The following is a 19,145-nucleotide window of genomic DNA, read 5'->3' on the forward strand; positions in this document are numbered from 1 at the left end:
CAACGTCCACTTGCTTTGCATTCTTTGGTCCAAAGCTTTATACAAGGGGTAACGTGCCTTAATTCTCCAGTTAGGGTGCCTCTGAACCCCTGGGATTTGAATTTGGTTCTGTCAGCTTTACAGAAGCAGCCTTTTGAACCGATACATCAAATTCCCTTAGTTCTGTTGACAAGGAAATTAATTTTTCTGGTGGCCATTTCTTCTGCCAGAAGAGTATCAGAATTAGCGGCCCTCTCTTGTAAAGAACCGTATCTGATAATGCACAAGGCTAGAGCGGTGTCACGCCCTTATCCTAGTTTTCTACCGAAGGTGGTCTCAGGTTTTCATCTAAAGATATTGTTCTGCCTTTCTTTTTTCCAAATCCCTCCTCTATGGAAGAGAAGTCACTACATTCTTAGGCTTTGACTGCTCTCACTACATCCAATCTGGAAACGGCTGCTCAGGTTTGCAAAACTGATGTTTTTGTTCATATTGCCAGAGGATCCTAACAGAGGACAGTCGGCGTCGAAATCTACCATTGCTAAATGGATTCGACGAGTAATTGTTAAAGCTTATGGTTTGAAGCAAAAGATTCTGCCTTTTCAAATCAAGGCGCACTCCACTAGGGCTATTAGTGTTTCATGGGCAGTGCATCACCAGGCTTCCATGGCTCAAATCTGCAAGGCTGGAACCTGGTCATCAGTCCATACATTCACCAAATGTTATCAGGTGCATGTGCGAAGGCATGAGGATATTGTCTTTTGGGCGTAGTGTGCTGCAGGTAGCGGTACAGGGTCCTCAGGTCTGATTACATCCTATGTTGTATGGTTCCCCTCAGATAGCATTGTCCTGGGACATCCCATCAGTAATTACTGAGTCTCTGTGTCCCTTGATGTACGAGAAAGAGAAAATAGGATTTTTTTATAACGGCTTACCTGTAAAATCCTTTTCTTTTGAGGTACATCATGGGACACAGAGGGGCCCTCCCCTCTTCTAATACACTTTTATATTGATTTGCTTCAAAATGTAGGTACCTCCAGTAGGGAGAGGGGTTATATGGGGGATTAAACTTCCTGTCTAGGGTGTGCCAGTGTCCAATCACCTAGTGATACCCTATAACCCATCAGTAATTACTGAGTCTCTGTGATGTACCTCAAAAGAAAAGGATTTTACAGGTAAAATCCTATTTTATGTACTCGTTACTTTGTTGCAACTGAAGTGCAATTGGGTTACTAGAATGAGCAAGTTTATTGTGGAAGGAATGTGTACTTTAAGCCCAGTTTTGGAGGAGAGAATGGCAGCAGCCTGGCATCTGGGCATCAATAAGGTGGCAAATCGTCAATGTCTTAGGCTTCAATACCCACCTAGCTTTTGTTTTCCAAGCATATCGTTTGGGAGCTAGAACAAAATGATTTTGTTTTGTTTTTTCATCCAAGGAACATGGCAGCATACTTTATGGTAGGTGGTAAAGAAGAGCTATTGAAATGGTAGAGGACTGGACCCAGCATCTTGGTATTGACTAGTGAAAGGTTTGTTGGTCATTGGTAGGTGGGATATTCCATCTGTAAAATGACTTGCTTTTGAAACCACGCCTGAATTTTGTTCTAGTATTTTTCACATAGAAGTTTACATAATGGTATGATCAAATGGTAAAGTTCTCACAGTTTGACAGAATTATGGTAGTTTTGCCATACACCAGAGATAATGGGCATAGCTTTTCAAGGGACTGAATTCCCCCCCCCCCCCTTGATCCATCTGAAAATAACTCCCAAAGACTGCCCGTTGTGCCACAAAACATTTAGGTCTCCGTTACCACTTTAACACTACTAGAGCTTATGGCTACTTCCCCCCCCCCCCTCTCCTCTTTCCCCTACATTAGCACTGAAGTTGGGCAGAATGCTAAAGCAGCCAAACCCCCCCCCCCTCCCCCTACAGGCACCACCATTGAGGCACAGATGATTTTCTGAGTATGTATTAAAGGGAAGGATTCAGACTTCTGCTAGAAAGTCTGTGTGGTTAAGGTTATGTGCAGGGACAGGAGCCATGTGGTACATCTGAGTATGCAGAGGGGGGTGGGGACAACTTTTTTATATTATTTAGACACATGGGGGGGGGGGTGCAGCAAGTACTTTGCTAAAAAGTCAGTTTGTAAGAGGGAGAAGCAAGCAGGGTGGAACAACATCACTTTCACACTGTAGTGTTGCACTGGCAGGACGTCAGGAAAAGTCCTGCCAGCAGCAGCTTTGGAGCGGTGTGTTTACCGCTGCTCCCCATTGAAATCAATGGGGCAGTGCTGCATTAACGCCGCTATTGCAGGCGGTTTTAACCCTTTCTCGGCCGCTAGCGGGGGGTAAAAGCCCCCAACTAGTGGCCGAAATGCGATGCAAATCCGACGGTAAAACGCAGGTAAAAATAGCGGTGTTTTACCGCCGCTGCCATGGGTGCGGCAGTGTGAAAGGGGTCTAAAGGGGAGAGAGAGGAAATTAAGTGAGATAGCTAATTCTATGAAATTCAATCAAATGATTGTGTAGTTAGAAATAAAAATAATAATTCCCTTACCATTCATGTCAGTTATGGATAATCATAAGAATATTACACTGGCAAAGATATGGACACATAAGGGAAGATATAAATTACCTTTTAGGTAGATTATCATATGGACTGAAAAAAATAAAAACATGGAAATCACTCCAAAAAGACTAGAAGCCACCTTTAGACAGATTATCCCCAGATCTATTCTGGCGACAAGAAGCATAAAGTTACGTACGAGTATGAGTGGAATGTCTGACAGAAAAAGTCAGACGGAAGCTTTTCATCGTATATATTCCGATCATGTGTATGCCTCATCTGCCTTTTTTTTTCTTTATTTATTTTTTTTACGAAAATTCTGACGGACGTAGAAATAGCTATAAGTTATAAATCTTTCTGACGGAACCAATTCCTATCGGGAAAACCGTTCGTCTGTAGGCTGTTCTGACGTACCAAAAACAATGCATGCTCTGAAGCAAGTATGAGACGGAGGCGCTCGGTGTGGTAAAACTAGCATTCATATTGGAGCTAGCACATTCCTCACGTTGCTAATTCTGTGATCTTTTAATGCAGCGCATTCTTTTTTTTTTTTTTAGAATGCTGTAAGAATTAAGTTGTTTTGCTGCTCATGTTCACACACAGTTCTCACAAATGTCTTTCTTCTTTAGTTATCCTCATATCATGACTAATATTCTAATTTTTAAAAGCCGATCTCCATAATGTTTACAATTATTTTTTATACTCTTTTATATTTTATCTCTTCAAGATTTATTTAACTTAAAAAATATTTTCTAGTGATATCCATATAATTAGTTTTTTGGAGTGTTACCACAATAACATTATCTTATTTTTTTTTGTAACCTCAAGGAGGTTGGTGTACCTTGTTAATTTGACATTTGTCTTTTTGAAATGTACCTGCCTACTTACAAACTGTCCTATTTGAAGAAAAACACATAGGTAAGAATTTTGTGCAAAGAAAATATAGATTTATGCTGGGTAACAAAATAAAGAGGAAGACTGGGCAACCTTTTGGAATTTGTGACGCCTTTTGTCCCCCATGGCACACATCAACAAATCTGTGGAAAAGAAAAATGGTAGCTTGAGGAGTCCATATACTAGGGAGCACAATCTGGTCCAGAAATCCCAGAGATCAGGATCAGCAGCAAGTGACATATCTGTCCCCAGTTTGTGGTACTACAACAGACTGCGTCTTCTGTCAGACCAGACTGAACCCAGGCCATCACTTTCTTCTCTTCCCTGCAGCCTTCCTTGGAGGCTGTGGCTCTGGCGGTGGACCTGTGGCAGGAGGAGGATGGGCAAGCTCACATATGTGGCTGTTCTCAGTCAGCTGGCACCTCAACCCCTTCTGAAGGGCATCAGAAATAAAACCCTCACAGAGGAGGCGTTGTCTCTGCTCCAATTCCAGAAACCTGGTGGCTAGATAGCAGCCATAGGCCTCTTCAGTGTTGGGGGGCTCCTGAGGAAATGGCTGGCTTTCCTAATGAGGCCCAGTGCTGCGTTCTCCATCATTGTCCCCTTCCTGGGCCTTTTAGTGGTGAGGCACCTGGGATTGGGTGAGGCTCCTACTGGGCCCAGCCACCTCCTGGCTGACGCTTTCCATACCCTCCTCCTGGCTAAGCTCATCCTGTGTATAAGAAAGGGGCATAGTTGTAGTTTTTGCTTCATCAATCACACACAATTTTCAGCTCATGACTTGCAAATTGAATGTTAATAAATAGAAAAAACTATCATTCTGACTCCAACATTTTTCAAGCTGGTCACCAACATTTTTGGCCACTGTCTAGTGATATATATTCATAATTTTTGATATAAAATCATTTGATTTGTAAGCAATTTTAACATCATTAATATTAGGACAATAAATATGTCTGAAAACGCATATATACCTGGCTCCAGCTGGGCGCCACTTCTTCCAGGATCGAAGGCCCAGGTTGTTCCTGGGAAGCCTCTGCTGGAGTAGGGGGAAGGGTTGAAAGAGATTCCCTGGCTTCAGTCTGGTCATCCAGAAACATCAGTTTGTTGAAGTACCACAGCCTGGGGACATAAACATTCTCTGCTGATGTTACTGATCTGAGTGAAGCCTGGATCTTACTGTGCTCCTTCTTTTACATGTTCCTCAAGATCCCAATTTTATTTTCCAAAAACGTCATGTTTGCTTCGGGGAGCCGAGTCTTCACAAATACCAGAAGTTTCTCCAGGGTTGCCTTCCATACTTGTTTATTGTAATATAACCTATGTTTGACCTCCCACAGATTCCTCATCTCCCTGTACTTATCAATAAAACCGGACAGAAATTCTGGGTCCTTAAACTGATTCATTTTTTCTGTAAGACAATACACAAGACAAAAACACTAATGTCAGTCTAAACTCTCATAATCTTATCCCAATATAGGCCTCCAACTTGAAGCAGTATAGACCACTGTGACGGGCCAAGTTAAAATGTTACCTTCATTTAGGACAATCACCACTTCCGTTGGTCCTTCCCCCACATACACAGATCGGACGCACAACGCGTGTTAGCTTGATAAGACAAAAACACCAATGTTAGCCTAAACTCATAATCTTATCCCAATATAGGCCTCAATCTTGAAGCAGTATAGGCCACTGTGGTGGGCCAAGTAAAAATTTTACCTTCGCTCGCCACTTCTGTTCGTTCGCCCCACACACAGATCGTATGTACGACAGATGCATGTTAGCTTTATATACACTGCGCATGTGTCAAACTCCTGCCCGCGCCGCCCACCCCTGACCTTCTTTTTCACGAATATTCCCCTCCCCTTCTCCCTTCAGTGCGTAGTAGGAGCAACATGGCAGAGACACATTTTCCCACTAGCGAAGAGCAAAGCCCGGAACCCCAAACATCCAGATCCAGGAGGAGGAGATTGAAGGCCACCAACATGGCCTTTGATGAAATGGTCGATGGTTGGAATTTTGCTCAGGGAGGATTATGATGGGAAACATGGTCCATACACTCATCCCAATCTGCAAAAGGACCAGATCATGACGACTGTTGTCAATACCCTGGAGCACAAGTTTGGGGTACGACGGTCATAAGACCAATTAAGGATTTGGTCGGACATTAAAATTGAGGGAGCTGGATCAGTATTGCAAAATAAAGAAGGTACTTCAAAAAAGTAAGTACTTGTCGTGTGTTCCTATTATGATTATTAACTTGCATGCTGCTCCATGTGCTTTTCTTTACTGTTGTACAGTTTGAAATGGCTACTTTCATGTTCGTGGGCACAGTAATCGTTCATAGGAAACATCGTTCATTTGCCAATAAATGCAATGGATTTAGCTGGCACAGTGTTATACCTACATTTTGGTCATGCTAATTTGTCCTATTAAAAGAAGTTTAGGACATTGTTGTCTAGATGTCTTTGAAACTAGAATGAATTGCAAACTTGATTCAGTGGAATGTAAGAATGCAATGCAGCTTCAGTTTTATTTTGCTTAGTGAAGGAGAAGGACCTAGGAACCCTGCAGGCCCATCGGTCCATGTTTTTTTCTGCAGAAGCTTTGCTTTTTGTGCAAGACTAAAGATCCTGTGATCTGCTATCAACAGCCGGCTGGGTGACAGGCTGGATTCCCTTATCCTTGTAGTCTCTCCAGCCTGGCCAGCGAGCGTGTGCAGACCAAAGCTACGTGCTGGGTCGGCCACGACATGCCTCAGCTCCAGAGGTGGTCAGTGAGCGTTAATGCTCCAGGGCACACATATAACCGGGCTACTGATGTCTGCGTCACAGTGTGCCGGGCCAACAGCCACCCCATACTGATCGGCGAGTGGGTCTGTGATGGAATGTCTCCCTGCTCTGCAGGACTGGTAAGTATAGCTCTCCCTGCCTCTGTGTGGCTGAGCAGCTGGGCATTCCCTGGGAGGTCGATTCGGGGGTCCCTCACCTCCCTCTCTTCTCTCCCTGTCCCTATCTTCCCTCCCCCCGTGGGGGAGGCTGCTGAGCGGTGTGTGCGTCATATGCAGGAGCTCACCTGGGGGGGTCTGCGCTGGCTGGCTGTGCCCTGATGTGTGTGGTCTCTCCCTGGGGGGGTGGCTGGTAGCTGTGCCTGACGATTGCTGCAGCGCAGTTCACCGACATTTCTCTGCCACTGTCCCTCATGGTATACAGTGTTCGGCGGCCATCTTAGGTGGGGCAAGGAGCAGCATGCTTTCCTGTAGCTTGGCGGCCATTTTCCCTGTGCTTATGTCCTTTATACTGGATGCTCAGTGGCCATTTTCTTGAAGCCTGAGCACGTTTTTGTTCAGCCTCAAGGAGCAGCATGCTTTCCTGTAGCTCGGCGGCCATTTTCCCAGTGTTTTTGTCCTTTTTACTACACGCTCTGTGGCCATGTTCTTGGAGCCTGAACACGTGGATCAGTTCAGCGCCATAGGCAGCAGCTCTGGACAGCGCAGTGTGGTCTCCTATGCACCTGGGCGCTGACAAGGGACACAGGCACTACTAGCTGGACAGCGCAGAGCCAGTCAGGGTGGTGAATCCTGCGGGGAAGAGCCTCTCAGCCATCAGCAGTTAGGAGGGTGGGACCATCACTGTCCTAAGTCCTCATCAGGTGGCAGACAGGGTAGGGTCAGTATGGCTTCAGAAACTGGTGTTTCTTCCCCCGAAATCCAGGCAATTGCAACCGGTTCACCTGCAGACTGTGCAGTGCCTCTGTAGTCGGCAGTCCTCAATTCGTTCGTTGCCAAGATGGAGGCAATGTGTGGGCGCAAAGGTGGTAAAAAACAGCCCCTGCCCCGTCCCCCAGGGAGAGCTCTGACGCAGACTTGGGCCCTACTGAGGCCGGTGTCCCCTGTTCTGTCGTTTCAGATGACGCTGACCAGGACCGTCCGGACAGTGAGGATGAGTCCCCGTCCGGGTCCGTGCATGACAAAGCGCTTGTTGGAGCACTTATCACAGCTGTACGTGATACCCTGAAGATTCAGGAGCCAGCAGATCCCTCTGCTGATGTAGCGGCCCCTTTTGGGTCCCGTAAGCCAGCCCGTTCACCTAAGGTGTTCCCGTATCTGACTTATTGATAAGTTCATTTACAAGGAATGGGGTCGACCGCAGTGGACCTTTTTGGTCCCCAAATACATGGCGGTGCGTTAACCGCTTTGAGGAGAGCCTTCTCAAAAAATGGTCGGCTCCTCCGGTCGCGGACCCCCTAGTAACCAGGTTAAACAAAGTAACCACGAACCCGGTAGAGGGGACTCCTGCATTTAAGGACCCCGCAGACAGGAAGGCAGAAGCAGTGGCTCGTTCCTTGTTACAGTTGTGGGGTCAACCATGCGACCAGTACTGGGATCCGCACTTGTGTCGCAGACACTAACTGAGTGGGCAAAACTGTTGCACCGCAAATTGGGAGAAGAACAGGCTTCTCCTGTCTGCGTGGAACTAGCAGACCAACTAGTGCAAGGCCTTAAGTTCGTTTGTGACACGGCCCTAGATACCCTCCCTCTGTTATCCAGGGCTTCAGTGTCAGCAGTGGTGCTGAGGCACCTGATTTGGTTAAGATGCTGGTCTGCCGACCAGACATCCAAAAAAAGCCCTGACGGATCTTCCCTTCCTTGGCGACCGGCACTTTGGAGCCTCTTTGGATGACATTATTAAAAATGCCGCAGGTGGTAAGAGTACTCTACTCCCACAGGCCAGGAAGGCTAAGGAGCCACGCCGTAGGCAAGGGCCCTCTTTCTCCGCTCACAAACGGCTTTTTCGTCCGCCTGGGGCTTCGACCAAGCATCCCTAGCACGACAGGACGACTTCTGAAGGACCAAAGCATCCCTGGAACCGCAAGCCTAGCAAGCCTGCGAGAAAAAGTCCTACCGCATGAAGGGACACCTTCGGGAGTTTGCAGCCTGGTGGACCTCTCGGCTGTCCGACCAATGGGTCTGCAATCTGATTTCCTCCGGCTACAAGATAGAGTTCCTCTCTTGGCCGCAAAACAGATTCTTCCCCTCCAGCATACCCGTACTCTTGGATCGCCGGGAGGCCCTTTTGGGGTGGTAACAAACCTGCCGAGTCGTGGGGTGATAGTACCTGTTCCGGACTCTGAACGTTTCCAGGGGTTTTACTCAAACCTGTTTGTAGTCCCCAAGAAGGAAGGGGTACGTCCAATCTTGGATCTAAAAGCCCTCAATTACTTTGTGAAAGTACAGAGGTTCAGAATGGAATCAGTTTGCTCAGTAGTCACTGCACTCCATCAAGGGGACTCCCTGGCATCTTTGGACATCCAGGACGCGTACCTGCACATACCAATATGGTCTCGGCATCAGAGGTTTCTGTGATTTGCAGTTGGGGAAGCCCGCTACCAGTTTGTGGCTCTCCCCTTTGGTTTGGCATCGCCCCCCCTCCCCCTGAGTCTTTACCAAGGTATTGGCTCCTGTTTTGGTGTTGCTGCAGCAACATGGGATCGCGATCGTGGGTTACGTAGACGATCTCCTCCTGAGAGCATCTTCAACCTCAGAGTTGGACGAGGATGTGGCGATCACCATGCAGACCCTGCAGGAATTTGGGTGGCTGTTGAACCTAAAAAAGTCGGTGATTGTGCCGACTCAGCATTTGGAGTACCTAGGCTTACTTCTGGACTCCATGGAAGCTAGAGTGTTTCTTCCTTCAGACAAGCTGCAGACTCTCAGAGCCGTGGTAAAACTGTTGATGAACCGCAGGTGGTCATCGCTATGCTTCTGCATGCGAGTCCTGGGACTCATGGTGGCCTCCTTCGAGGCAGTACCGTATGCCCAGTTTCACACCAGAGTCCTGCAGAAGGAGATTTTGACAAAATGGGACAAATTTCCGTTGTCCCTGGTTCGGCAGATTCAGGTGAGCCAGTTAGTCAGGGAGGCACTTCGGTCTGGGAAGTCGTTCCTACCTCTGAAATGGACAGTGGTCACAACGGATGCCAGCCTATCAGGCTGGGGTGGAGTAATGGGAGTTCAGTTGACCCAGGGCCTCTGGTCGGTGGAGGAATCCAAGTTGCCGATCAATCTGCCCAAACTGAGAGTGATCAGGCTATGCCTCTCCACATGGTCGATAAGACTGCAAGGGCATCTGATCAGGATCCAGTCAGACAACGCCACAGCTGTGGCATACGTCAATCACAAAGGAGGAACAAGAAGCTTGGCCACCGCACAGGAGGTCACTCACATACTTCGGTGGGCAGAGCGACATGTACCGGCTCTGTCGGCCATTTACATCCCAGGAGTGGAGAACTGGCAGGCGGAATATCTAAGTCACCAGATGCTGGACCCAGGAGAATGGGCGTTGCATCCGGAGGTATTCAGGCTACTGTGCCTGCGGTGGGGCACACCAGACGTGGATCTTCTGGCCTCCCGTCTCAAGCCAGAAGGTGCCGAGATTTATGTCCATGACTAGACATGTGCAAAAGGAAAAAAATTGTTTAGTTTAGTTTAGTTTTAATTCGTTAATTAATTAATTTCGTTTAGTTATATTCGTTAAATTCTTTAAATTTGTTTTCGTTTTTCGTTTAGTTTTCTGCCGAATTCGAAAAAAATTGGTCACATTCCAAAATATTTCAACCAAATTCGAAAATATTTCTACCGAATTTCAAATGATTTCAACATGATTCGAAATTATTTCAACCGCATTCAAAACTATTTCAACCGGATTCGAAAATATTTTGCGACCCGACTTTAGGGCCATGTATCTCGGGGTCACTTGGTGCTAGAAACCCCACATTTGGATATGTTGTAGTGCTAGTTCTATTGTGTTTGCATTCCAAATTTGACCCCGAGATATGTGGCCCCAAATTCGGGTCGCAAAATGTCATTCTCTGCTGCAGAAAAGTACTTTCATATTGCCCATATCTGGGGTCGCTTGGTGGCAGGTGATGTGGCAAGTGGACAATCCACAAATTGGTCACATGGCACTCGTGGCCGGTCACATGGCACTCATGTTAAGTCACGTGGCACTCGTGGCCAGTCACATGGCACTCGTGTCAGGTCACATGGCACTCGTGTCAGGCCACGTGGCACTCGTGTCAGGTCACATGGCACTCGTGGCCGGTCACGTGGCACTCGTGTTAAGATATCATGGCCAGTCACGTGGCACTCATGGCCAGTCACGTGGCACTCGTGTCTGGTCACGTGGCACTCGTGGCCGGTCACGTGGCACTCGTGTCAGGTCACGTGGCACTCGTGGCCGGTCACGTGGCACTCGTGGCCGGTCACGTGGCACTCGTGGCAGGTGTTGTGGCAAGTGGACAATACACAACTTGTGGCAGGTGACGTGGCAAGTGGACAATACACAACTTGTGGCAGGTGACGTGGCAAGTGGACACATACAATACACAACTTTTGGCAAGTGGACAATGACATACAGCATATGCACTTGCCTTGCAATTCAACATCCATTACTTCTTCAATCAGGCATGCTGACAACTTCATTGATACCATAAATATAAATTAAATAAGGTGTGTGTTTTTTTTGCACTGGTACACTGCAAGTATGAAAAGTTGATGTGACAGATATATATAAGTAAGTATAAGTAACTAACCATCTTCCAAAATTTCTAATTCAAATCGAAAAGATTAGAACAGAATAGAAAAAAAAATAATGTAATAGAATAAAATAGAAAGAATATACAACCATCTTCTGAAATTCAAATTTGAATAGAATAAATTTGAATTTCGAATAGTATAAATTCTAATTTTTTAATTAATTCATTTTAATATTTCAACCAAATTCAAAAATATTTCTACCGAATTTGAAATGATTTCAACATGATTCGAAATTATTTCAACCGCATTCGAAACAATTTCAACCGCATTCGAAACTATTTCAACCGGATTCGAAAATATTTTGCGACCCAACTTTAGGGCCATGTATCTCGGGGTCACTTGATGGCAGGTGACGTGGCAAGTGGAAAATCCACAACTTGGTCACATGGCACTCGTGGCCGGTCACATGGCACTTGTGTTAAGTCACATGGCACTCGTGGCCGGTCACGTGGCACTCGTGTCAAGCCACATGGCACTCGTGGCCGGTCACATGGCACTCGTGGCCGGTCACGTGGCACTCGTGTTAAGTCACGTGGCACTCATGGCCGGTCACGTGGCACTCATGTCAGGCCACGTGGCACTCGTGTCAGGTCACGTGGCACTCGTGGCTGGCAAGTGGACAATACACAACTTGTGGCAGGTGACGTGGCAAGTGGACAATACACAACTTGTGGCAGATGACATGGCAAGTGGACACATAAAATACACAACTTTGGCAAGTGGACAATGACATACAGCATATGCACTTGCCTTGCGATCGACATCCATGACTTCTTCAGTCAGGCATGCTGACAACTTCATTGATACCATAAATATAAATGAAATAAGATGTGTGTTTTTTTTTGCACTGGTACACTGCAAGTATGAAAAGTTGATGTGACAGATATATATAAGTAAGTATAAGTAACTAACCATCTTCCAAAATTTCTAATTCAAATCGAAAAGATTAGAACAGAATAGAAAAAAAATAATTTAATAGAATAAAATAGAAAGAATATACAACCATCTTCTGAAATTCAAATTTGAATAGAATAAATTTGAATTTCGAATAGTATGAATTCAAATTTTTAAATGAATTAATTTTAAATTTGGATAGAAAAGATTATAATAAAATAGAAAATAGACTAGAAAAACGATAGAACAAAACAGAATAGAATATATTATATTTTATTCTGTTCTGTTCTATTGTTTTTCTAGTCTATTCTTTTATATTCTATTAAAATCAAAATCATTATATACTAAATTCGAATTTCGGAAGATGGTTTTATATATATATATATATATATATATATATATATATATATATATATATATATATATATTCCGACATTTGAATTTCGTATAGAATGAATTCGAATTTGAATAGAAAAGATTAGACTAGAAATAGAGAATAGACTAGAACAATAGAACAGAATAGAATATAGATACTATCTATTTCAATTTTTTCTTTTTTTGCAGATTACCATTTGTTTTAATAAGATCTCCTGCAGAATATTAGCATCTATTTCATTTTTTTTGCAGAACTCCTGCAGACTATTAGCATCTATTCTTTTTTAGCAGATCTCATGTAGACTATTAACAGCCATTTCACTTCTTTTTTTGCAGATCTCCTGCAGACTGTTAGAATCAATTTAATTTTTCTTTTTTTTTTTTTTTGCAGATTACTATTTATTTCCATCAGATCTCCTGCAGTATAATAACATCTATTTCATTTTTTTCAGATCTCCTGCAGACTATTAGCATCTATTTCATTTTTATTTTTTGCATTAGAACAGCCATTTCCTTTAGATATAGATGCTAATAGTCTGCAAACAATGAAATATATGTTAATATACTGCAGGAAATCTGATGGAATTAAATAGTAATCTCCAAAAAAAAAATGAAATTGATTCTAACAGTCTGCAGGAGATCTGCAAAAAAAAAGAAGTGAAATGGCTGTCAATAGTCTACAGGAGATCTGCTAAAAAAATAGATGCTAATGGTCTGCAGGAGATCTGGTTAGAAAACAAAATAGATACTAATAGTCTGTAGGAGATCGTATGGAAACAAATAGTAATCTGCAAAAGAAATTAAAAATGAAATAGATAGTATCTATATTCTATTCTGTTCTATTGTTTTTCTAGTCTGTTCTCTATTTCCATTCTAATCCTTTCTATTCAAATTCGAATTCATTCTATACGAAATTCGAATGTCGGAAAGAAATATATATATATATATATATATATATATATATATATATATATATATATTAAACCACCATCTTCTGAAATTCGAATTTAGTATATAATGATTTTGATTTTAATAGAAAAGATTATAAAAGAATAGACTAGAAAAACAATAGAACAGAACAGAATAAAATATAATATATTCTATTCTGTTCTATCATTTTTCTAGTCTATTTTCTATTTTATTATAATCTTTTCTATCCAAATTTAAAATTCATTAATTCAAAATTTTGAATTCATACTATTCGAAATTCTAATTTATTCTATTTGAAATGTGAATTTCAGAAGATGGTTGTATATTCTTTCTATTTTATTCTATTAAATTATATTTTTTTCTAATCTTTTCTATTTGAATTATACATTTTGGAAGATGGTTAGTTACTTTATATACATCTGTCACATCAACTTCTCATACTTGCAGTGTACCAGTGCAAAAAAACACACACATCTTATTTCATTTATATTACTTTTCTGCAGAAGAGAATGACATTTTGCGACCCAACTTTGGGGCCATGTATCTCTGGGTCACTTGGTGCTAGAAACCCCAAATTTGGATATGTTGTAGTGCTAGTTCTATTGTGTTTGCATACCAAATTTGAGACCCCGAGATATGTGGCCCCAAATTCGGGCCGCAAAATGTCATTCTCTGCTGCAGAAAAGTACTTTCATATTGCCCATATCTGGGGTCGCTTGGTGGCAGGTGACGTGGCAAGTGGACAATCCACAACTTGGTCACATGGCACTCGTGGCCGGTCACATGGCACTCGTGTTAAGTCACGTGGCACTCGTGGCTGGTCACATGGCACTCGTGTCAGGTCACGTGGCACTCGTGTCAAGCCACATGGCACTTGTGTCAGGTCACGAGGCACTCGTGGCCGATCACGTGGCACTCGTGTCAGGTCACGTGGCACTCGTGGCCGGTCACGTGGCACTCGTGGCAGGTCACTTGGCACTCGTGGCAGGTGTCGTTGTTTCATCCCCAGTTATCCAGAAGTATAAGCCCCTAGTTTCAGTCACCCTTTCTTGGGCTGAGTCGCTCCTCAAGATACAGGCTCTAATCGACTCTGGGGTTACAGGCCTGTTCATTGATGCTGCCTTCGTATCGAAGCACTCGATTCCGCTGCAGCTGCGTGACACTCCACTTGCCATTGAGGCTCTTGACGGGAGACCTCTACAGCCTGCCCATGTGATTCATGATAGCCAAGGTCCTGTGCACCTCTTTACTCTCCTCCCTGCCGGAGGAGTACCGTGATTTTAGCGATGTCTTTGTCAAAGGTCAAGCTGGTAGTTTGCCTCCACACCGGCCATATGATTGCGCAATTGACCTTCAACCTGGTGCCATACCCCCTCGTGGCCAGGCTTACCCTTTGTCGGTCTTGGAGGATAAGGCCATAGAGGAGTATGTTGCAGGCGCACTTTCTCAAGGTTTCATCCGCAAATCCTCGTCTCATGTTGGTGCTGGTTTCTTCTTTGTGAAGAAGACTGGTGAACTGAGACCTTGTATTGATTATAGGGGTCTCAATCATTTCATGATTAAGAATACCTAATGGTCTGAGTCCGTTGATTACGGAGTTATTTTTACCGCCTCAAGGGAGCAACGGTTTTTGCAAAGCTTGATTTGAGAGTGGCATACAATCTCGTGAGGATTAAGGAGGGCGACATGTGGAAAACTGCGTTTAATACCAGAACAGGCCATTATGAGTACCTCATAATACCTTTTGGCCTTTGTAACGCCCTGGCAGTTTTCCAAGAACTTATTAACTATGTCCTCTGAGATTTGTTGCAGTTATGTGTGGTGGTTTATCTTGATGATATCCTCATATTTTCCAAGTCCCTGGAGAGCCACCACACAGATGTCTGTTGTGTTCTTCAGAAACTAAGAGAGAACAATCTCTATTGTAAAGGTCATTTCCACTACTGTTTTTTTGATAGACCCAGAGAAACTTTTGACAGTCCAACAGTGGCCCCGACCCATGGGTTTACGTCCTCTGCAACGTTTCCTGGGCTTTGCCAACTATTATCGGAAGTTTATTCGTAACTTCTCTTCTGTCAAGAAGGACGTTCTGATCACCCGGCTGTTCCCAGAAATCTTACCTGCAGAATCCCCAGCAGAAGAGGCAACCGGCGCACACTGGTGCATGTTAACGCAGGTGGGTGCACGCCGGAGCGCACTAACGATGTCAGGAGCATGCGGGTGCATGCTAACGCTGAGGGGCGCACGCATGTGCGCGAGGGCACTAATGGGCAGACGCGGGTGCGTGGTAATGATAATGTAAACACGTAAAAAAAAAAGTATGCATGCGAGCGCACAGGCGGGTGCACGTGAACGTGCGCTGACACGCGCTATGACGGATCTTGGTGCCAAAAGGGCTATTTAAAGGGACCTGTCACCTTGCCTCCCTGCTGTCCGGTCTACAGCGTTCCTGAGAGACCCCCCTGCTATTACCTTACTTGTTACCTGATACCTGTTACCCGGCTTCCCTCTGACTACCCTCTGTTTGCTGCATGCCACCGACCCTGGCTTGTCTTGACTATTCTTCTGCCTGCTGCTTTGGTACCAATCCTGCCCACCTGCGTATGACCCGGCTTGACTCTGACTATGCCTTGCCTGCTGCCTTGGTGCTGTTCCTGCCTATCAGCATCCAACCCAGCCTGCTTGAAGATCTGCTAGTGTCTACAAGACACCTTTCTCTCTGTTCCGGTGTTCCTACTGCTCCTGCTCTCCGCTGATCCCGTTCCCAGCCTGCATCTGGTTCCCTGTCTGCTACTTGGAGTCCGGACCAGCCCTGCGCAGTCATGCTACACTACCCAAATTAAATTTTTAGCATTTTGTTCGCACAAATAGAGCTTTATTTTGGTGGTATTTATTCACGACTCACAATATAAGCGCAAAAAAAGCGGAAATTTGGAAAAAAAACAATATTTTCTTTTTTCTATTTTAAAAGAAATCCAATAAAATCAAATTTTTTCATAAATTTAAGCCAAAATATATTCTGCTACATGTTTTTGGTAAAAAAAAATTCCGTTAAGTGTATAATAATTGGTTTGTGTGATCAGGGACATATGTATGCAAATGATCATGTACATATGTGTGCAGGTGATCACGTACATATATGTGCTGATAATCATTGGAACATGTGATTTTAGTGGGACATATGTGGGGGACATGTGTTTTTTTTATTTGGGGACATGTGTGTTTTGGGAACATGTGTGGTGACATGTATTGTGGTGACATGTGTGTTTACACTGTAGATTTATACTAGACTAGTGATCAGTGAGTAAAAAGCTGTAAAAACAGCTCATACTCACTGATCACCAGCCGGCTGCAGCGATCTGCTCTCCTCTCCTCAGCGACGACTTCCGTGTGAGGAGAGGAGAGCTGATTGCCTAGCAACCGGCTGTTTGTTTACATCACATGATTGGACAAGGCCGTCATGTGATCAGGAGGGCCAATCACAGAGCCCTCCTGCCGATCCGAGATGCGCCGTGTCCGGGTGACACAAGCGCATCAGGATCGCGCCGTTGCGCGGGCACATGCGCGCGATCCCCCTCCTTCTGATGGACGTTCAGGAACGTCCAGTCGGAAGGAGGCGGCTCCCACCTGGCCGTATATGTACATTGGCCGGGTGGGAAGTGGTTAATTAAGTGTGATTTAACTGTACTTCTATCTCGGTCTGATTTCATGATTTCTGATACCAGTTTACTGTCCTTCAGACTTTAGGGGGTCAGACTGTGCCCAGTGGGAGTAAACAATGAACCATCTTTGGTATTAGAGGGAGAAATAGTGTTAGTGGGAGGAATAAGGCTCCATCATTGGTGTAAGTGGGAGGAATAGTGCCCCACCGTTGGTGTCGTTGAGAGGAATAGTGCCCCACTGTTGGTGTTGGTGGAAGGAATAGTGCCCTAGTGTTGGTGTCAGTGGGAGTTATAGGACCCCACTGCTGGTGTCAGTGGGAGGAATAGTTGCCTCTAGGGCTGGATAAAGGCAAGCAAAGGGACGTATCCAGCCCCAAGGCCGCAGTTTGGAGACCACTGATCTAAAACATTCCATTGTGGCTCTTGCTGTATGTTTAGGGTGGTTGTCCTGCTGGAAGGTGAACCTCGCCCCAGTATTTTGCAGACTCCAACAGCTTTTCCTCTAAAATGACCCTGTATTTGGCTCCACCCATCAACATCCACCCCATCATCCATCCATCCATTCCCATCAACTCTGATCAGCTTCCTTGTCCCCGCTGAAGAAAAGCCTCCTCACAACATGATGCTGCTCCCACCATGTTTCACGGTGGGGATGGTGTGTTCAGGGTGATGTGCAATGTTAGTTTTCCTCCACACATAGCGTTTTGCTTTTAGGCCAGACATTTCAATTTTGGTCTCATCTGACCAGCGCACCTTCTTCCACATGTGTTGCTGTGCCCCCACATGGCTTCTCACAAACTGCAAACAGGACTTATTATTGCTTTCTTTCAACATTGGCTTTCTCCTTGCCACTCTTCCATAAATACCAGATTTGTGGAGTGCACGACTAATAGTTGTCTTGTGGACAGATTCTCCCACGTGAGCTGTGGATCTCTGCAGCTCCTCCAGAGTTACCATGGGCCTCTTGGCTGCTTCTCTGATGAATGCTTTCCTTGCCCGGCCTGTTAGTTTAGGTGGAGGGCCATGTCTTGGTAGATTTGCAGTTGTGCCATACTCTTTCCATTTTCCGATGAACAGTGCTCCTTGAGATGTTCAAAGCTTGGGATATTTTTTTTTTTATAACCTAACTCTACTGTAAACTTCTTCACAACTTAATCCCTGACCTGTCTGGTGTGTTCCTTGCTCTTCATGATGCGGTTTGTTCTCTAAGGTTCTCTGACAAACCTCTAAGGGCTTCACAGAACAGCTATATTTATACTGAGATTAAATTACACACAGGTGGACAATATTTACTAATTAGGTGACTTCCAAAGACAATTGGTTCCACTAGATTTTAGTTAGGGGTATCGGAGTAAAGGGGGCTGAATACAAATGCACGTCACCCTTTTCAGATATTTATTTGTAAAAAATTCTGAAAACCATTTATCATTTTCCTTCTACTTCACAATTATGTGCCACTTTTTGTTGGTCTATCACATAAAATCCCAATAAAATACATTTTTTATGGCAACATGACAAAATGTGGAAAATTGCAAGGGGTATGAATAATTTTTTAAGGCACATTATATATATATATATATATATATAATGGCACAGGGTTGCTACTAAAGTTATGTTGAAAAGTTTATTGTTTCTTAAGTAAGTGTTTGGCTCCCTCTAGTGACTGCTGAAACTTTATCAGGATCTTTTCTTCATTTAAAGTACAAAAAGTACAAATACTGCAGCTGCTGACTTTTAACAATCGGACACTTACCTATCTCAGGGTTCAGCGTTGCGGGAGATCGAAGCCCCACTCATCCCCCACTCCGCTCGGCTGCGCTGGTATTTTAACTGTGGGCAGCCACAGCCGGGCACCCACTGCTCATGCACGAGCCGCGCCGTGGCTGGCCGCCAGAGGCGGCTCTCTAATTAGGCAAATTAGGCGATTGCCTAAGGCCCCGCAGTCTTAAGGGCCTCGCAATCGAGTAATTTGCCTGTAAATAATCCGATGGCAGCAAGTGCGGGGAGCGGGACAGTAGAGTCCTCTAGATGGCGCAGCGGCTGGATGACAGACGGCATGAGGGCGGCATGTCCATGTGGGACCCTCACTTGAGCTTCTCTCTTGTGCCGCTCACCAGACCTCTCCTCCACACCTGCCTCCTATTTGGTTCTGGAGTCTGAGCGGGGTGTTTCTGAAAAACTACCCAGCTGGATAGTCCCACCATGAGTGTGAAGAGGGAGGAACTCTTATGCTGCCGACCAGAGCA

Source organism: Lithobates pipiens, unplaced genomic scaffold (genome assembly GCF_037356315.1).
Source record: "Lithobates pipiens isolate NorthernLeopardFrog02 unplaced genomic scaffold, aLitPip1_a1.2 Scaffold_16, whole genome shotgun sequence".
NCBI classification, from domain to species: domain Eukaryota; kingdom Metazoa; phylum Chordata; class Amphibia; order Anura; family Ranidae; genus Lithobates; species Lithobates pipiens.